Below are 23,013 nucleotides of genomic sequence, written 5' to 3' on the forward strand. Positions count from 1 at the left end.
CGTTTATTTTTCTATTATTATTCGCACAATACAGTGGTAATAGGTAAAGAATATTTTGGAATTTAATATTTATTATTAAAATTAGGTCGATGTTATTAATAAAATTATCAAAATTTAACACAAACGTTAATTAAATTTTATTAATAATATTGACCACACACAATTATTAAAAAAAACACTTCTTAAGTAATTTTTTCTCAGTTTTACCACAATATTTATTTGGAACAAAAATATTTGTTTTTTGTTACCACTGTTCAATAATAGACAAACGAAAAAAATAGGGATTAGCGACGCGTTGTAAAGCGACCTTTGTTGTTGTTGTTGTAAAGTTATAATTTTTGGTTTTTGTTTGTTTATTATTCTTTTCACGAGCTCACAATTTTTTAAAACACACTGCACTCACCTACCTGTTGTTTTGTTGATGTTTCTTAAAGATGACGATGATGCAGTTGATGAAGATGAATGAGGGATGATGATGTATAGGGATGGTGATGATGTTGTGTTGTTGTTTATTTTATTGAAATGAAAACTACTAAAAGCCAAATAGAATTCTGCTTCCAAAGCTCGAATCCGGCTCGAAGGACCAAAATGTTTAGGCGCCGAAATTGCGTTTCGAAAAATAAAGAAAATAAAACACGAACGTTTTAGTTTTCTGATTTTAAGTTTTATTGAAATATTAAAATAAATAATAATAGGGGAAGAAAGTGAGAACGAACAGATTACCTGTGTTACTTGTAGCGATCGTGACGAGAAGCCAAAGAAGAATAACAACAATGCTGCAAAGTGGCATTGGCGCAAAACAATACTCATTAGAAAACTGACAGTTCAATGTTGTAACATTAAGGAGTATGCAGTTTTCTAATGAGTATGCAAACAAACACAATGAACACGAGCGTTCAAAGGATGCATTTCCCAACAATGCATATAAAGGCGATTCTTACTTAAACACTAAGTTTCCTTCTACTTGATATTTCCATCAAATTCGTGGCCATCCTCTTCAGCTTGAACCATCAGTTGGCTCGCTTATATATGCCTCATCCTTTCTCCAATCTCGATACGTCTGACTACGTCGATGTCCGAGGATAAATAGCATAACTCGTACATCCGAAGCCTATATTCACCGTCGACGCAGATTGTCAGATAGATCTATCGCAGAATTTTTCTCTCAAACACTCCACGAGCTGCCTCATCTTGCTTACTAAGGCCATAGTAACATATTTTGGCCAACACTCCGAAACTAGAATCTTTGACTAGCTCGAAGCCGTAGTTCTAAGTACCGCAGTTGGTCCGAGTCTACTGGACGTCTTGCAAGTTGATACCACCAGCTTGGACTCCTCGTCATTTAGAACGAATTAAGACTCCTTCTTAATTCGTTCTAAAATGGATGTTACCGCTCGCAATGTTCGACCAATTGTGTCAATGTCATCGGCGCAGGCGAGTAACATGTGTTGTTTGGTTGCAGAGCGTCATTTCTGTTCACCTTTGCATCTCGTATGACCTTTTCCAGCAGCATTTGAAAAATGTCACGCGACAAACTGTCATCCTTTCTGAATACTCCATCGATATTGAAGGGCTCCGATATGTCCTTTCCGACTTTAACTGTTGACCTTGTCCCAGGTAAAGTTATCCTGCATAGCCGTATTAATATTGCAGGAATGCCGAACTCTGACATGACCTAAAACACTTTATATCATATAGGGCTGTCGAATAAAGCTTTATAGTCGACGAATTGGTGAAATGTGTCGATGTTTTTCCGTAAGTTTTTCCAAAACTTGGCGCAGAGTGAAAATCTGGCCTATGGTGTATTCGCCAGGTCTGAAACCGCATTGGTATGGTCCAATGTCATTGACCTTTCCTCTATAGTTGACTATGACTATTTCCTCTATAGTTGGCACATATCGTCTTGTATAATTTTTGGTGCACGGAATACATGATACTGGGATTTGAATCATTGGGCAAGCATTCCTCTAGCCAATTGTAATGTAATGTTAGTGCATTCTTCTGATCAGCATCTGACCACCGGTCTTGATTAGTTCAGCTGGAAAACCATCGGAATCCTGCTGCTTTTTTGTTCTTCAGCCGATTAATTTTTATTTTTACCTCATCTTGGGGTATCTTTTTGACCGCTACAGTTTGATACCAGAAGCTTTGCAAAATGCTCCTTCCAGATCCTCAACACGCTATCTGCATCTGCACCTTCTTCAACTCTGCAGGAGAATAAAATGATAAAATTACCGCACTTCATTCTGACTCTTGTATATCTCGATTTTCTCACGCTCATGTTTTTCTTGTTCTTTGTTTTGTTTTCTCTCCTCACTCCTTTTCTTCCGACAGTTTTCTCTCGCATTGCGTGTTCTTACTGTTTGCAAAGTTACTTTGCTTTTTTTACCTCAGTAGAATTACGACACTCCTGATCGTACCATGGGTTTCTTGATAGTTGTCTTTGGTGACCAAGTTGCTTTTGCTGCCGTTTTTAAGAAGTGGACCATTCTTTGTCATTGGACTTCTATATTATTATGGGGACATGGGGTGCTTCCGACTAGCAAGTGAGTAAGTTGAGCGGAGTAGCCTTTCGTTACCTGTTATTTTTGCAGCTTTTCGACGTGGTGTTTCCGTGGTATATTAGATCGCACCTTTGCTTCTACATTAAGACGGAATGCTCTGAATCGAAACTTGCACATCCAATCAATCGAACGTCTAATACACTGGAAGAATGCCTTCCGTCTATCACAACATGATCAATTTGATTTCTCGTTGTTTGATCGGGAGAAAGCCAGATGGCATTGTGTATATCAAGATGCTTGATCCTGGTGCCGCTAACCACCGAAGTCAATCACCCTCCTGCCGTGGCTCAGTACACAATTGAGATGGAAGAGGGATCTAGGTAAACCTGGGCTTTGTCAGGTTAAATCCAATCAGATCCTTGTTTGGTATCTATCATCCCATTTCTTAAACGGATGGTGATTGGAGATGAGAAATGGATCGCATACGATAACCTGTGTGAAGACGATCGTGGTAAAAAAAACGGTGAAGCACCTCTAACGGTGGCCAAAATAATGCTATGCATTTGGTGGGACTGGAAGGGGATTACTTATTATGAGTGGCTTTCACAAAAAGTTGACCCATATTGAAAATTTTTAATTTGAAGATTGTCTACCCAGTGAGAACCAAAAACACCTCATAACAGTTGATCATTATATGTTAATAAAAAAATTGATTTTAAAAATTAAATATTTTCTTAAATTAGCATGACTTGTTTGCAAATTATTCAATCCGATTTCCGTGCAATGAAAAGACCAAAACTACAGCTTTCAATTCCAATAATCCAAATGTATTTAGAAAATCCTTTAAATGATTAACATTGGAAATGCTTCCATAATCCCGAATAACATTCACTTAATTGATTGTCTCTACGATTCAGTGCTTATTCAGCCGGAAGGCAAAAGACTTTGACTCGTTTGGCTTTTTTATTTCTGTACGTAACTCCCTCCATGCAGACAGCTGGATTCTTCACAAGCTATGCCTATGGGTGCAGTACAACCAGCTAGAAGTTCCTGTGGGTGGGTGCGAGTGTATAAAAAACCAAACAGCCAGATAAATATAACGACTGTCGTTCATATGATCCTTTAAAAGGCAAACAAGTAAACAAAACAAAAATACGAAGACGTCTAAAAAACCCTACCCCAATGTAAAACCACAAGCAATTGCAAACAGAGAGAGAAAGACCAAACAAAAAACATAAACAAATTGAAAAGCAAACGCATAAATCAATTAATTCCTCTTTTCTATTTGCCTTTTTTTATTGTTGTTCCTTTGCCACAACAGTTTTTTTCTATTCGACATTCCCTACGAGCACCATGAAAAACAACTTTGGTTAACAATTTTTTTACACACGTCTAGGCATTGTCATGCCACAGTACACCCAGCGTTGAGAAGTATCACTTTGGAGAGAAGAAAAAACCCGAGTCGGGGTAAAGGGCGACCAAGAGAGAGACCGGGCGGAAATGGACCAAGTGCTATGCCTTAGAGACACATCATACCGAGGATTTTGTTCCCATTCTATGTGTGCGTGTATGTGTGTCGGTTATTTTATCTGCCATCATTTTTTCTCACGTAATGCTGAAGTAAGTAAAGCATTATCCTCATTTCAAGCTTATAATCCGCTATACTGTCGTTGTGGTATTTCCATACTCACGTGGTTGCTGCTGTTGTTATTCTTGTTCATCGATTTGCATTTAAATGTAAATGATTTTCACAACAATAAAAAGGATAACACCAACAGCAAAAACAACAACATAATCTAACACGTGCATGACAAAAATTTTAAAAGGGGACAAATCTTTTTTTGTGCTTCGCATTTAAGTCAATGTTTGATTTCAGAAAAGAACACCAAACTAATTTGTAGAATACCAGCAGAAAAAAATGGTATACTTTTATCAATAAGCCTGAGTATTTTTGCTCACCTTGAGGATGATGATGTTTGCAAATAAAAATATGTCTGTAGTAATTTAAATAAATATACAAGGAATACATCGGATTTGTGATGACGTCAGAAAATAAAAGATGATACGATTTGTCATAATAAATGCAAATATAAGCAATTGAAAATGGTAAAAAAATGGGAATCAAAATATATTCGTATTGTCAATTGACATTTTTGAAGAATGGTAATTTAAAATTTTTAAATTAAATTGAGACTGAGGCCTTCTGAAACCCATTTGAAGATAACCGCAAATACGATCAAAAATGTACGTCCACGAACAATATTGAATTGAAATTGCTACTAATTTTTGTATGCATGGCATTGAAAATGCCAAACAGTATAACGACATATAACGACTTTTCCTAATATTCGGTATTTTGCAGATATTGGGGAAATTTTTTGGGTTTTCATTGAGTAGAAAATCACCCTACCTAAAATTATAAATATAGAACAAAGTTTTTATGTGGACCCTATATGTGTATACTCCCCATTATTCAGTTGAATTTTATGCTGATCAAGAATATTGTATATTTATGAGGTCTCCGGTAAATATTTTGAGGTGTTTCAAACGGTATGGAAGATGAATATGTATGAATACAAGAATGCCGCCACAAACAATCTACACAGCGTAGTGGCCATTTTAGAATGAGATCTTAGTCCCCAGTCAATCACAGATACCGACCGCTTTTCGGAATCTAGGGTATACATATTGGAGGAGTTTATTTAAGCGGCACGAAAAGTGCTAGAAAGTACTAAATACTTTGTATTTGGCGAACCGGTAAAGCTAAAACTCTTAAATTTAGAATGACAATCGCTGATGGTTTGTAGGATAGATGTACCCAAAGGGTACATCGAAATTCGAAGAATAAGTAGGCGGAGAGTGCTAAAATGTACTACGTTTGGTTCAATTTTGTAGCATGTTAACGGATAAAGCTAAAGACTTGAAATTTGGAATGCAAAACAATGTTGAGAAGTTGGGTCGATATAAGTAGGTTGTTTGGAAAGCGTGTACTCATGTATACGAAACGTACCAATCGTAGTATAGGATTGGGATATACCTACATTTTTGATATTTGTACTTATGAGTACGAAAAGTACTAAATGGTAATGTGGTACAATTTGGATTTGGGTGAACTGTTCAAGTGTATAATTGGGGTATGGATGTCGTTTTGGAAATTTGTACTTATGGGTACTAAATTTGATTTAGGAGAACCAAAAGAGCTGGAATTCTATCATTTGAAATTAAGTTTACTTTTGGAATGAATGAATTAATGTGTACTAAGTGGTACTAAATTTGGATTTATTATTATTATTATTATTTTTTTTTAAATAAGTATTACAAGAGTACAAAGCATATTTAATTGTTACGCTCAGAATTGGTGTGTAATATTGAGTTAAGGAGGTAGTTTTGGCACAAAAAGTTTAATTATGGTTGCTAGCACAACATCTGACGATGAATTTTGAATTTTAAAGCAGATTTCTCATCTGCTCATCTGTCTTTTCCGAAGCAGTTTCATGTTGATTGATTTTATTGATGATTGCATACATCACTTCCTTATAAGTCTCATTTTTAGCTTACAATGCTCGCTATTCTCGTCGATCTCTGAATAGCACAGCCCTCTGTCTGTTACTCTGTCATCTCATCATTCGATGGAATCTCGTGATAGTTTCCTAATTTTGTATTGCCTCAGCTTTCTCTTTACATCAGCTATCTGCTCTTCCGGAGACCCAATCCTCTTCGCCACTTCCGAGTAAATGGAGGAAACGTTAGGCTTATCCTGCTAAGCATCAGTTTTCTGTTCGCACTTGATTCTACAGTTCATCGTGGATAAATTCCGCCTTTGTGTCCCAAATTGCTGTTTTTCTTCACATTCGGTTTTGCCTGCTTTGCTGTGTGCCCATAGCAAACCCACATCTGTAGTAGATATTTAATGACGATCGCAAGAATACAACGGGGCGTTATCACGATCCTACATTGGCATTTATATCTCTATAATCCACAATAAAAAATTACAGCCCTTCGGTTGTAAAATGTGTCCAAAATATCTAGGCGGTATATTCATATGTTGGCTTTGTCAAAACATGGACATACATAGACAACTATGTACGAAGAAATGATTCAACTACCAAGGATACATGGTTTGTAAATGGGACCTATGTCAAACATGTACCCACATTCAAAATTGTCTCTAAAAATTAGTTTTATCCTCCCGGAATGCCAAATTTGAAAAATGTTGGACAATGCAGTTGTAAACTGTAAAAGAGGTAGCGGGTTAAATATTTGTATCTCAATCGAGAATTCATCAAACAGACGTGACTTACACTGATCATGTATATATTCATTTAATTAGGTTTCCGACGAATATTTTGAGGTCTTGCAAATCGAATGAAAAATTTAATATGCTCTCAACCATAGATATTGAAAATAGTTTACTATTTTGTCGGGACCATTGAGGAATAGTCAGAAATCTGTTCAAACATTATATGGGCAATTTTGCCAATTTTTTAATATTCTATTTAATATTCCAAAAAATCGGAAAAATATTTGTTTTTGGTTCGAAGTTTCAAAAAAATGTTGGAGTTATCCTTCTTTTTTACCCGAATTTCGTAAGTATACACCTTGCGGATTGTACCTTCCGATAAATCTTGGGGTTCTGTAAGTAGAAATAAATCTTAAAATAAAACTATATTATGAAATATACGCTTTAAATTGCGTCCAAATCGCGTAATTATCAAAATAATTTGATGCGCATGAGGTTTCAAGGAAGTACTGAAGTTTATCTTCCAATCCATGTATATTTTGCGAAATTTCATTTGACGGCTAAGATGTGCAACATGTTGACGGCTAAGATGTGCTACAAAATTCGTATGAGGTCATTTATTGAAGCGGAAATCATCCACAGAAAATACAATTAAATCCGCGATATTTTCAAAAACATTTTTTCCAAATTTCGTGTTTTTGGAAGGCCAGTTCCCGCCGTTCTAGTAGATGGATTTTCAACCGAAACGTAAAACACCTTACTGATCGCGGGATGAGTATTACTCTGAAGCTATGCATAATACATACACAAAATATATATATATATATAAAATCGATTTTTAGAAATTCCTAGAAGTAAAATTCAAAAAAAAGTCAAAATCGAGCTTCAAAATGTCAGCATCATTTAAAGGTAGATGAAGTTAAAATTTTGAAAAATGATACATAAGAGACGTAGTTCCCATTTTGTTGTCTTCTAGTTTTACTTTGGCACGAAGACCGTGAAATGAGTGACTTAATCACAAATCGATAGAGAACATAAAAAACTGGTTCGCCTCAACCGGTTTTTACACAGTTTTTACATTAAATTAGACACAGCTTCCACCCAAATAAAGTTTGGAGGTCAATATCATGAACAGTTTGCAACGACAGATCAATTAACCCATAACTATTCACTTTTTTATATACTTAGGTAATTCCCAAGTTATAAAGGGGTGAACCTCCGCTTCAGCTATGCTAAATAATAAATATATGGGCAGTATATATATTTAAAAAAATAACGATATATGGCAAAATTATTGTAATGCATATAAAGATATTTAGTCCTCATTTCTAAGAAATGTTCTTCGGAAATTGGAGATCCCGAAAATTGTTTAAACTATTGTAGAAGATTTTATACACATTTTTTAAAGAAAGTATTTTATACAAATTAAGAAAAAAATAAGCTGCTACCACGTTGCATCCCTCAAAAGTAAATCACTAATAGAGTCAGTTTGCCTCAGCGTCTCACTAATTAACTAACTACCTTTTCTTTAAATAATCACATTACACATATTGCAATTAACCTGAAACACTTCGTGGATGTTTATTTAATTGTTAATTGTACAAAATGTTATTAGTTTTAAGCCGGCCTTCTCCAAATAAGTCTTCAGTTATTTAATTAAAGCGCCCAGCTATTAAATTTTCATAAACTGGCAATTTGCCAAAGCAATTTAATCAACATTCGGCGTTGGTGGTGGTGGTGCTTTGAAATGAAAGCAAGCAGCAAATAAACAAATTTGTTGTTGTTGCTGCTGCTGCTTTTGTTGTTGTTGTCAATATTTCAAACGACATTTTCAAACACACACACACACATCCGCTCGCACACTTCTGTGAATTAAAGTTCGCAACAACAACAACAACAACAACAGCGGTTGCAATATATATTTTTTTAATTCTTTAGTTACAGTGAATTGACCCGGTTAATCACGGGATCGTAGCGCTGTCAAAGAATTTCTAGTGAGAATGTAGCCCCTCCCCCTCTCCATATACAATGCTTGTCATTTTTTGTTATAAAATTTCAGAGAAAAGTGCTACAAAAAAAGAAATTCAACACTTGGTTGTCACTGTTTGTTGTCCACGATAAAAATCAAAATCGTTGATGGATGTCTGCTGTGTATTTAACGATACAAAGGACTGGTTGTTGTTGTAATTTACGAGGGTGAATTTTAAAGGCGGTTTTGGGGATTAGGGTTAACTATATCATTACTTAAAAATATAAATACGATAAGAAGATACAGTCGGTATTTTTTTAATTAATATATGAGTCATGTTCATACATGACCTATTTCGAATATTTGTCAAATCGTGGTCCTATATTGACAATGTTCTTATTAATCCATGTATGGATCTTATAGGAATTTGTATAAAATACAACAATTCGTTATGTTCGACTGAGCTGAATATAATATTTTGTACCCCCTATATATCACCTCCAATAATGCGGAATGTCAAATTATATTTCTAAAAACTTCATAATATCGAAAATTGCGCAATTTTTACATGCTTAGCCGGCTTGTGAATGAAACTTTGTTCCATAAGCCGAGCTTAAAAAAGATATCAAGGCGCGTCGGTCTTGTGCGCAGCACATCCAATTTGAATGACCCTTTTATATGTCTTTTGTGCTGGGACATCCTCAACATGATTTAGTCAAGGTAGTTGCTGCAGCTCGATATGTCTGACTTTTTCTCAAACACTCCAAGAGCTGGCTCATCTGCTTGCGTCAGTACCCATGCTTTAGATCCATATAACAGCACGGGTAGTATCAGCTTCGAGGAGGCCTTGTTTATAAACTGCTCACTTAGACCATAGTAGCATCTGTTGGCCAACACTGTTCTTCTCCGAATTTCAAATTTTATGGCGGTACCAAGGTATATATGTACAATCATTCACTACCTCGAAGCTGTAGTTTTGAATTTCCATAGTTGATCCGAGTCTACTGGATGTCTTCCGCATTGATACCATCAGCTTGGTCTTCTCACCATTTACTGCCAGTCCCACTTTGGCACACTCCTTTTCAATTCGTTAAAGGTGGCTGTTACCGCTCGTAATGTTCGACCCAATACGTCGATGGCATCGGCGTAGGCGGGTAACATGTGCTATTTGTTGTACAGAGTGCCATTTCTGTTAATATTTTTATCTCGTACGACATTTTCAAGTAGGATGTTAAAAAGGTCACACGACATACTGTCACCTTATCTGAATCCTCGTTCGGTATTGAAGGGCTCGAAAAGGTCTTTTCCGACTTTAACTGCTGATCTTGTGCCAGTTAAAGTTATTCTGCATTGCCGTATTAATTTTGCAGGAATGCCAAATTCAGACATGTCTTCAAACAAATGCGAGCGGTTTCGTAAAGATTATATTAGAAGTATTCTTTTTTGAGGACAGGTCTTACGATTAAAGACTTACGAAGTTCAATAGAAAATTGTCAATCCTTGACTACTTCCTTTCTTTTTTCATACACAGAAATAAGATAATATTATTACAGGACTTCTAAGATTTATCAGAAATTTTAAATATTAAATTCCACTAACTTGCATTTCCCCCTACATACATGCACACATACATATGTATAGTTTTGAAGGTAAATTGTAACAACAATGCCGTACTAACTATCGACATGATAAAGGCGATATACTAAAAAAAATAAAAAAGAGCAACGTGTTGCATGACAACAACAAAAACCCATAAACAAAAAACCGAAACAAAATACAAAACTCCCCGTGGATTTTTACAGAAAATTCAACAAACAACTGAATATTTTCACAACATGTCACTTTTATTGAAGTTTAAATATTGGCCGAATATAATAGGCGTGATGAGTGGTGCCCGACGAGGCAACCGATGTCGAATCCATTCCAACCCGCCCACCTTTCATCCACTTTGCAAATCCTAGAAATTCCATCATGCAGTGACCCGTTGCTAAATGCAATGGATTCCAAGCGTATTTGTATTTACCCAATCCGACACTAACCAAGGCAATGTTCTGCACAACCAATAGCAGCGGAAACAACAACAACACCACCAGCAACCCAAACAAAAAGAAAAAAAAAGTGTTGTCATATCTATGAAACCCATCTATCATAAGGACCCCGGGCAGTGGGGTGTCATTGTGTTTTTAACATTATTTATGCATTTCGATATTTATCGAAATGTCTGTCTGTCCGGCACTGGCTTTGGTTCTGGTTCTGTCACGGGCACAGGTGCTAGCCTGTAACGTGGCAACTGCCATATGTAGCTCGGTGGAAAGCTCTGCTAGCATTCCACCGGTTGACTGGCCCAATGCTGTGTACTCTGATAATGTTGTCACTTGCTCTGTGTGCTCGGTGTCCGGTGTCCAGTGTCGGGTGTTTGTCTTTTACATTGACTGTCAACATTGGATTCATTCATTGAAATTGTTGTCGAGTTTTTCCACGAAAAGCTCTTCGCGTTCCTCTGATACGAAGGTAAATCACTCCCGTCACTAGCACTAGCGGAGCCATGTATGCATGCAAATATGCAAGCGGACAACATCAAGCAATACAATTTTGATGACAGCAAATAGTGAATGAAAGAACTTTTAATAACCAAAACAAATTATTTGAAACGAATTGGAGGGAACGGAAGGGGAGTGCTGGAGGGGTGTTATTGGGGCACAGAAGAGCGTTACTTTTTGATTGAAGATAAGAACTAATGAATATGAAAGACCATATTGCATTAAATATGCCATTAAAATGTACATTAAAAAATATGAGGGGGTTGAGGCAAAAAAGGGGCATGTACATAGTTCCGAAGTGTGGCAATTCAATTATTAGAATAAAGAAATGTATAGTGTAAATAATAAACATAATAATATAATGTAGGATTCTTTTAGACTTCCCAGGGAAATTTTTGCTGGTTTTCAAGCTTCTGCCAATCTTCGCATTTAATGTTAGGTTTCAGACAGTTTTTCTTAGGCCAAATGTATAAAAGTGTTTAGAACATTTTGACAATGTCGGGATTTTTGCATTTTATAAACGCAATCCACACAATTTACTGGTTTCTCGTCAGAGAAAAACAATATTGGAGTGTTTGGTGGTTGCGGCGGGTTAATTAGGCACAACAATTCTTTATCTTTTTTTTTTCTTTAGAAGAACCGTATAAAATGTAAAACATTGGCGTGGGCTTGTTATTCGTATCAACACTTGTTTGATATATCGAAATAAATTGGAAAATACATATGGGAATTTTGTAACAACAAAGTGTCTGAAATAAATAAACAATAAAATGCACAATAAACGGTTGCAAAAATAACAAACACAGAGTAAACCGAACAATGAATGGTGGTTGTGGTGCTTTTTTTCTTGGGAGGAATACATTTTTTTTTAAAAATAGAGAGAGAACAAATAAGCGCATAAAGTGCTAAAGTAGAACGAAGTAGGAAAATAATTGTGATATTAATAAATTGTTTAATTTTTTTGGAGAAAAAATAGTGGCTATCTCATGTTTATAATAATGAAAAATTGGGCTCTCTAAAGTCATGCGTTCAGGCTGCAACTGATACAAAATGATGCTGGCCATAAACTACGTCTGTTGGCCAGAGTTTTTTTAAGGACGTAACTGCAAAAAATGGTCGCAATCGAAAAAATGGTTGTTGAGCTTCGAAGTTCGCAGTATTTTTCAGATATTTTTCCTGTTCCAAGATTTCAAACGAGAGCTAGTTCGGAAGTAGATACTGCCACTGGTTGAAGTCCCCGCTTATTTAGTTTTGCAAATGTTGTATGGGTGGCGCTATCTCCTGCAATTCCTATTTGTTTACTCTCATCCTTATCTCACTTTGATTCGGCAAATCACATATACCCCCAACTTCCGGACAATTTGGGGTCGATTTACAAATGTCCGCCCGTTTGGCTGGTGGGCACGATAACTCGATGGCAGTAACCAATTTCATCCAAACTTTTCACATCGTAATATTTCTTTCAAACTTAGTTCGAAGATGGGGAATATCGGTCCACTCCTTCTAGTACCTCCCATAAATGATCAACATTTTGTTAGAAATTACTTTGCACAGACTATTATCTTTACCAAGCCTAGTCCCCACAAATGTTTAATATGTATAAATCCAATACAACAAATGTTATTTTTTTAATATCTTCACCAAACCTAGATCAAGTCCGAAAATGCAACTCATTCGTCCACTCCTTCGAGTATCTCACCATGCGAATGAAATGTCCGATTTAAACCAAAATTTCGCACAAACTTAAACGAATAATAAAACATTATCTTACCAAAGGCTGAGTGTGTATATCTGTCGGCATAACCGACTGTCACTTTTTTACTTGCCGAGGTTGATTAATATAATTTCAGGCCTTTCATCGGAAGCGTTGTGTACTACTTTGAACGATTTTTCCACCCGGGATCCAGTGGTTTTTGGCTTGACACACTATCAGCAACAGTTTTGCTAGAGAATCTATCGATGCCTCGGAACAATAGTATGCTAAGTCGACTTAGCATGTTTTAAAGTTCTTTACGTTTTTAGATACCACGGTCCTTAATTTAAATTCTCTGAAATTTTGGTAATCATCGGCCAATCCAAACCAAAGTTATAAGCAAAAATGTACTTATCATGGCACGTAAGATTTAAGAAACTTCCATACTTTGAGAGCTTCTGCTGAAAAACTCACTTTTCAGACTTAGCATACTATTCTTCGGAGGCGTCGCTATGATCTTTTTCTCAACGACTTTTGATGTATCTTTGTAAATTCCTGCAGTTTTGAATTTTGGTTTCTTCCAGAACTATCTTGAGAGTGAAGATATAACAATTTTACCAGAGCATTTTCAACACTTAGAAATGTTCCGTAGAGACCCATAACAGATACAGATGGATTTGGATGCACATACATAACAATAATATTTAGTCTTGAAAATAAAATATATCGATCGAATTGTGTTCATATTTTGCATTAGCCACAAAAGCCTGAAGATCATATCCGTGATTTGATAGAAGTTAAAAACCCCGAGACACACTCGATTTGGAAACAAAATAGGAAATGACAAAATTGACAAATTATAATTTGTTGGAACCCATAGTAATAAAAGAGACATTTCAAAACAGTAGACTTCGAGCCATTAGCTTCAAATTTCTCTACAAAAATGTATTAGTATTGATCCCAACTTCAGTATAAAAACCTCCCGAATTGGCTCTAATTCAATATTAATTGGTTTCAATTGGGCGTTAGAAGGTCCTGTCAAAAATGATCAATATCTGTCCTCGTTTTTATATAGCCACCACATTTTTGGCATTTTAAAATTTTCAGTACGTTGAAGACCTTAGCCCAATTTTCTACCCATATGAATGTCCCGATTTTACTGGTCATATTTAAATCTGAAGAAAATGGGATATGATTTTTTCGTATTAAAATTTTACTGTACATCCCACCCACTTTATAATTATTGTACATCGATTTAGCCATGTTTACTGACCCCTCTCATCGTATTCATACAGAACTCCTGTGATTGCTGTTAGTTTTAATTCTTTTTTTTTTTTTTTTTTTTGTTCAACATAAAGCCGCTCATAAAAATTCATGTCCGAATATTATTTCGACTTATTTACGATGGTTAAGAGTTCTTTGACATGGTTTGCTGTCTGTCACAATGTGTATGCGAGAGTATACGGGTATGTTATGTGGCTGGCGACGGAGTGCACTTTAATCCATAAATATATACCACTTCATGTGTGTGTGTGTGCAAACAAGTACATACTCGTGCATACGGACGGGACCTCATGCATAAATGCATAAAAAGTACTTTACTCAACATTTTATGTATTGGTCGGATGGGTCGTTCGGCCATAGGTATTGGTTGGTATAATGAGAGGATATTGGTCTTTTGCATATATTTTTTTGGCTGAGTAGTCTGAAGATGATGAATAAAGACCATGTCCATATAAAAGATTTCATTTAATGGTATAAATACTAAAGCGACATGACATAAGGGTGAATTGTAAAATCCAACTACACGAAACATGAAGTGGTGGACATGGGGTAGTCATTATATTCAGAACATGTCTACTGATTATTCTCATTGTTAAAAAAAATTAAAAAAAAAAGATGTTAATTATAGTATTATAGATTAAAATAATTATATCTATTGAACTGCAAATAATTGTTACTATTACCACCCTATGATAAATCAATAATGAGATGTCTTAAGATCTGATTCGATTTTCCGTTAACAAGGTAAAGTGGAATGTAATTTTTTTCATTACGTCCAGACATATTGTCTTTCCTGTAATTTTATTCGTATTCATGTTAAGAGAGTCTGTTTTTTATTTGTTGTATTTATACGTAGATTGGAACAGATTTTTTTCTGTTTAACTCGCCAAAAAATGGAGGAGGTTGTTGAAATTCTGCTGTATGATTTTTCTGGAAGTGTCAATAAACAAATATGGATTTTAATTAATTTTATTTACCAATTAAGTGGATAAGCATACAGCATAAGTGTGTACACCAATGAACAAATGAGGTTAATTATTTCAGCTTGAATTATTGTTGAAAAATTGGCAATATCTTACAATGCCGGAAGTTTATGTTGTTGTTTATCCCTGTGTTATATATGAATGGGGTATTATATGTTTTTATTGCAAAATACAATAAAAGACCATTTCTACAGAAGAAGGCAGACTATTAAAAATACAAACGGTACACAAATAAACTCCCAACACTGCTGAAAAAGAAATACAAAAAATTCCAAAAAATATATTCCACAGCAATGTGAGAAAATATATAATTGGGGTCATACCAAAACAGTAGCTACATATGATAAACGCCAAATACAGTGGTTCCGAGTCAAAAGTATCCTCAGGGTTTCTTCATTATAACAGCAGTAAGGAAAGTAGTAAAGTCGGACTGGGCCGACTATATGATGCACACCACCACTTTGAGTATATTCTACATATTTATCCCAACTATTTCATGACTATGATCCACCGAAGAAATAGTGACATGAAGTTGAACTAATTTGAATATGTGATATTTACCTATAAGTGAACCTACTATCATCAAACCATACATATGCCTTTCTGCAACCTATGATTTGATTACATTCGGGCAGATTTTGAGTACAATTGCACAATTTACATTAAATATGACGAAAATATATATGTGATCTATATCTAAATCTGAAACGATTTTTACGAAGCTTACCAATCATCATTCTATACATAATTCAATACGCTATGCCAAATTTCGTGTAAATCGCAAGATATACAGGGACTTTAGTACTCCATTTACATTAAACCGGACGAAGATATATATGGGAGCTAATCTAAATCTAAATCGATTTTCACAAAACTTAACACACATCATTCTACGCTTATTCCAGTACGCTATGCCAAATTTCGTGTAAATCTAAAAATATACACGAAATATATATACGGACTTCGGTACACCATTTACATTAAATCGGACGAAAATATATATAGGAGCTATATCTAAATCTGAACCTATTATTCCAAATTTCAGTAGAGTTCGTCTCTGGACCAATTAAATGATCTTTGCCACACTGCACCACAGTCTTCTGGTTTGATGCCAATTGTCCAAACCTTGACACGGCTGAACTTTAATTCGTAGATGCAATTTCGCGACCATATTCGACATAAATACAACATATCAAGTAACGACATTTGTAAGCCACATTGCCCAATATGCCCGATGAGCCGCTTAATGGCGGGAATGTAGTAACTCTCTGGCTCATCTCGAAAGAGAAATAAATAGTACCAACTTCGTTGAAAATTCTTGAATGCCGAAATTTAAGAATATCGAAAAATGTGTCTGAAATACCGAATGTGGGGCTACACTAAAACGTAGACAAAGATATCCCATTTTAAATGCAAAACATCCGAGTATCTCACCTTAACTCAGAAACTCACGAAGTGTCTTTGTTGATTAGGTCCTTGAAATGCATGAAAATGATCCCGGATATCATCTAGGAAAATCATCTTGAGATGAAGGCCTCTAAGTCAAACATCTCTACGATCTACTCTTTCTCCCAATTTGCAGTTTCTTTAACTATTTTAAACCTTTTTTTCAAAAATATTCCCTATTTCATCCAAGTCTTTAATTTTTTCCATACTCGTAGTTTTCTTTAAAGAAATTCCCCAAAATTATAATGTCAATATTTCCAAGTAATCCATTAAAAAGTTTAGAGCTTCGTAAATAAACGCTTTGCGAAAAACAAACTTTATTTATTTGGCTTCTCACAAAAAATCACAGCAAACGCAAAAAACCCTAAAACTGTACTGCACTGCACTGCATTGCATATTTTTTAATAGTCCACTAAATATTTGTCTTTCCCAGAAATGAAAGTACACCACAAATGGTCAAATATTCTTTCAAACTCTTCCAAAACGAAAAAAAAGAATTGTAGACATTTAAGCAAAGCAACCAACCCCTTAATAAACACGTGGTCGCTTATATCCAACCAAGCAACCCTTTATTAAGGCGGTACGTGGGGGGAGGTGGAGATTAGCGGAATTAGAACATACAATGGAAACAAAAAAAATAATAATAAAACGGGCATGGTTTCAAAATGGAATGTGAATGCAAATGCAACAGCAAATGTTGCAAATTTTAGGTGGGGTTGCAATAGAAGTATCAGTGAGAATAAGTCGAGGTTATTGACAGAAGTTAGAATCTAAATTAAAATAACTTCTTGAGATGCTTAAGCCTCAATATAACAGAACGTTTGAGGTGGGCATATTAGTTTCCTTGTAGACTCATTCATGTCACTCATGTTAACCGACGTTAGGAATTAAGGAGTTCGACACACCTGAACTTAACGACGAAAATACTTTTTAAAAACTATTAAGATTTTACAAATTTGTCATTTAATTAGTCCTTCTGAAACACCTCTCGCACTCTTACGTTTAACCAATCACTTACAAAGACGAATAAGTAACAAAATGAACAAATCAAGGAATGGGAAAATCTGAAAGTATGAATGACGGACGGTGAAGTGGAGTGACTACATGTGTGTGAGGATTGAATGAATGCATGTATGAATGACTGACTGAATGAATTCTGTAGAAACCAATACTTCAAACCCTGAATGCAATGCATTTAATGTGAAAAAACGGGGGCCAAAAGAGGGTGTCACACGGTCGCTTTACACAATTGCTGTAAATACAACAACAAAACGACGCTGCACGTGTGGTTGCCCTAAAGCATGCTAACAAAAAAAAAAACTGGCAAAGTTGAAGGGTGGTGCAATTGCATTTTCGCACTTGTTTAAAATTGGCACATTTAGTAAAATGTTTTCTCTATTCATTCAGAATGTGAAAGTGAATAATGAAAAGCCCAAGAGAAAGAGGCAAAATAAAAAAAAACGAATAAAATAAACACTTGAAATTTATTGAAGGAATATAATATTTGTTGCGAACCACTCATCACAAACAAAAATGTGAGTGCAACACAGTACCATCGAAAGAGCAAAGAACAGACAGACAAGCGTACAGACTGACAATACAACAGCAACCATGCTCATAAAGAATATGATGTTTTTTTTATTTCAATTGGACAAACACACATGCAGCAGACACCAACCACATTAAAAAAGAAACGCTAAAAAGTAAAGGAAAAGGACTTGGTAATTTTGTAATTGTAACAAAATATATGTGTAGTATGGTATTTGTGTGAAGGTGTGCAATTAAATTTGTAATGTGTGAATTTTAGAAGTTTGAAATGATTCCACACAAATTGAGTTCAAGTTCAGTGGAGGAAAATTATTATTACTATTATTATTTGTTTTGTTATGAAAATCCTTGGAAAATATAATCAGAATAAAATTTAATGTGATGTTTTTTTCTGATTCCTAGAAAAGTTTACAAAGTTTGACAAGCTATCTATCAAAGCAACAAACCAAATTAATACCATTTAATAATACTCTTCAAAAAAATGGAACCCAAACATTTAAATATGTCAATTAAAGAAGAAATTGAATTAAGCCATTTTCAAAACCAGTAAGGAAAGTAGTAAAGTAGGGCTAGGCCGACTATACCACTTTCGGTATATTCTACATATGTATGCTAACAATTTCATGTTAATGTTCCTTCGAGGGAAATTGAACAAATTAATATATGTGACTTTATCTATAAGTGAACCGACTAACATCAATCCGCAACCTATTAATTCGGGCAGATTTAGAGTCGTTTGTATGGAAGCTATGTCTGCATCTGCACCAATTAAAAAAAAAAACAGTAAGGAAGGTTCAAAAGTCGGACGGGGCAGACTATATGATACCCTTCACCACTTTAGGTACATACAAGAGATATTAATATCTATAATATCCTGTATATAGAACAGTCATAGAATCTTTGGAGGACCATTGAGATGAAATCGGGCGGATTGGATTCTTTGGTGTATCATTGTATTAAATCGAGTAAAATTATATATGGGAGTTATGTATAAACACATGGACCTAATTGAGCAACCATTGCATACGCCATTTGTTTTTTTTATCACTATATATTCAATTTAATACCCTCTGCCAAATTTCGCGTAAATCGAAATAGGCACCATTTACATAAAATCGAACGAAAATACATATAAGACCATATTAAAGTCTGAACCGATTTCAACAAACCTTATCACACATAATTTTTTCCTCAATTGCATTCGCTATGCAAAATGTTGCTCAATCGGACAGATATTGGGAGTTTGGTGTATCAATTATAAAAAATCGGACGAAACTATATATGGGAGCTATATCTAAATCTGAACCAATTTTAACAAAACTTCGCAGACATCAGTCTGGACCTAATTCAGTATTCTGTGCAAAATTTTGTCTCAATCGGACAAATATTGGAATTATGCTGTATCATTCACAAAAAATCATACGAAACTATATATGGGAGCTATATCTAAATCTGAACCGATTCCAACAAAACTTCGCATACATATGTATGTACCTTATTTAGTGCGCTGTGCAAAATTTTGTCCCAATCGGACAAATATTGGAAGTTCGATCCATCATTTACATAGGATTCGTCCTTGGGCCAAATAAGTTAACTGTGCCAAATTTTATCCAAATCGGATCATAAATACGACCTGTACATTGCTAACAAGATTAATTTATATTAACTTCATATTTATATCTAAATCTGAACCGATTTTCACCAAACTTTACACACATCATTCTAGACTGAGTTCAGCATGCTATGCCAAATTTCATGCAAATCGAAAAATATATAGGGACTTTGGTGTACCATTTACATAAAATCGGACGTAACTACATATGGGAGCCATATCTAAATCTGAACAGATTTTTCCCAATTACAGTAGGGTTCGTCCTTGGGCCAAATAGATGAGCTGTGCCAAATTTCATCCAATTCGGATCATAAATGTGACCTGTACTTTGTTTGCAATTTAACATGAACAGACGGAAATCGGACCGAATTCAATAAAATGTAGCATACGCATTTTTAGGATCAATTCGATACATTACGCAAAATTTCGAAACAATTAGAAAAACTGTTAAAATATTAAAAAAAGACTATGCACTGACACTTCGGTCGCAAAAAGCGGATAAAATGTAGTATTACATTAGACCGAAACCACCAATTCCATATATTCCATTTTCAATGCCAAACATCGTAGGAATAGCCGCAATCCAAGACTTATTACGATAAACAAGATAACAGATAGACGCTTAAATATTACTTACATTAGAATGAATAAAACATTAAAAAAGTTTTCAGGCATTTTTCTGAAATTTGTGTGCGTTTTTATTAATGGCATTTAAAACCCCCCCATATTTCACATATATATCTCCTTGCAAAATGTCTTATACAACGTATCGATTTTAGATTGCATTACTTGAAAGTCAGATCATACAAAATCACTACTTTTCTTAAACTGTTAATCACATTCAGTTATTAAGAAATTTGTCGTATAAAATATTACAACTTATTTTCAAATTAGTACCATTCAATATTCAATGCAATAAATATAAATCCTGAGTACTCATCCCAGACATTTTGTATAAATGCTTTCAATATAATTCTATTTAAGTACCCTACATATTTACATAGATGCAATAAATCCTTCTGCCTCATTCTCACATACTTCAGTGAGTGCGTGTGTATGAATGCACTCATACATGTGTATATTTTATATTTATATTAGTATACGTTTTGTTCAAATACACATGAGTAGCGGGTAAGTGCATTATAATGCATATACACATTGATGTATGTGTGCGTGTGTGCATGTCTGAACATGTGGGTGTATATATTTTTATTGGTGGGAACATCAAATGATTGTTGTAATTTGTTCCATTCATTTATATTCAAATACCGTTTTCACGGATTGTTAAATGTTCAAATGTGCACAAATGAATGAATGAATGGAGGAGTGAATAAACGACCGACTGGCTGGCTGTCTGGATGACTAAATGTCTGAATGGCAGAGCAACAGCGAACAAAATACCATCGTACCATTTATTGTATTGCATTCAATCTAACTCAGCATTTTTCTATTGGAATCTTATAGGGGGTGGTGGTTATATGTATTTCACAAATTCTCCCCCCCCCCCCCCCCCCCCCCCCCCCTTTTTATTATTTCCATTATTGCTAATATGTATATCATTTAATGTGTATGTTGTTTGCGAAAGTGTAAGTTATTAGTTTTTTTGAAGACGCCTTAAATTTCCAGCTATATTTTTCTTTTATAATGCTAACTGAACTATTCATTTACTTCTATATCTATACATATTGGTTTTCAAAAATAACAAATTTTGACGTCAATTACTTAAGTAGCCAGTATATCTGAAAAAATTAAATTTATTTTAAATGGCTATGTTCTTTTTTAAAAGTGCAAAAAGAGACGATGTAATAAATGATATAAAATGTCAAATGGTTTAATTGGCTATATGTCCTCGTACAAATAATCAAGATAAATCCTTATAAAAATATAATGTTTCTAATATATTTGAAAACCAACTGTATAGAGTTTTGTTGTCTTCATAATAACGAGTTTTGTTTTCTTCATAATAATGTATTTTGTCCGCTTCATAGTAATCACCACTAAATCTAATTAAAATATCCAAATAATATTCCAATACTAATTAATCCTTCATCATCGCTAAATATTTAGAAACATCATCAGCAACAGCTCCTGTGGCGCAATTGGTTAGCGCACGGTACTTATAATCAGTAACTTGTGAGCAATGCCGGGGTTGTGAGTTCGAGCCTCACCTGGAGCAGTGGTGTATTTTTTTTTTTCTTAAATATTAAAATTTTATTTTTTTATTCTAAATTGTCCACATATGCATTTTAAACAACACAACAGTGTCTAACAGGGAACTACTACCAAAAATAGAATTGTGGAACAAGAATCAAAAATTCATGGGTCAGTGAAGAAAATTATTATAAATTACGAAATTTTTGACATATTTTGTCACGCTCCAACAAGCAATAACGGCATTTTATACCACCAAGCATGAGGTTTCAAAATATTGCAAATTGGATTGAAAAACGTTCCCAACATACAGAACAATGGTAGCACCGTTTTACGGAACATATCCCGAAACTTACTTTAATATTGATTGTTCTTCAAAAAGTAGACCAATATTGACATTTCGTAGTCAAAGGTACGATCTGACAGAACACGACACTATGGCAAAGAATTGCCCTGTCCCTACAAACTGCAGCAAAAGCAACAATTGGGTTTCAAAGAACACCATCTAGAAATTCATGGTGCGACCAGGATTGTCGTAATGCTACTGAGGTAAAACACCTTGGAAAAACAAAAATGAAGAACAAGAAACACGTGAGCGTGATCAAATTGAGATGTATAGGTGTCGGAATGAAGTCTGGAAATTTAACCAACGAGTAAAACACCAATCCGACGGCTTTAGTACAGGCTCATCCTCATGTAGGGATAAAGAATTGAACCTGGTGACATATACAGACAGCATTTTGAGGATCTGGAAGGAGCATTTTAAAGCTTCTGATATCAAATAGTACCGGCGAAGAAGATACCCCAGAACCAATAAGAGATGACGGTATAGAGTGAATACCACCTAGCCAAGGTCAGAGCATCAATTAATCGACTGAAGAAAAATAAAGCAACACATTCGACCTATTCGTCGACTACAAAGCCGTATTCGACAGCCCAATTCGCTCAGAGGTGTTTAAAGTCAAGTTTGCGTTCAGAATTTCTGCAAAATTAATGCGGCTATGCAGGATAACTCTAATTGGCACAAGGTCAGCAGTTTAAGT

At 35.0% G+C, this 23,013-nt stretch overlaps 1 non-coding gene across 1 annotated transcript; it reads left to right on the top strand.

Moving 5' to 3' along the window:
- Nucleotides 1–21,903: 21,903 nt before the first annotated feature.
- On the top strand, nucleotides 21,904–21,995 carry Trnai-uau (transfer RNA isoleucine (anticodon UAU)). The gene is given in 2 exon segments: nucleotides 21,904–21,941; nucleotides 21,960–21,995. It is a non-coding gene; the product is annotated as a tRNA-Ile (tRNA).
- The last annotated feature ends 1,018 nt before the right edge of the window (nucleotides 21,996–23,013 follow it).

Source organism: Musca vetustissima, unplaced genomic scaffold, assembly GCF_032173495.1.
Source record: "Musca vetustissima isolate MV318-11 ecotype Yass unplaced genomic scaffold, APGP_CSIRO_Mvet_v1 utg126167, whole genome shotgun sequence".
Taxonomy (NCBI): Eukaryota; Metazoa; Arthropoda; class Insecta; order Diptera; family Muscidae; genus Musca; species Musca vetustissima.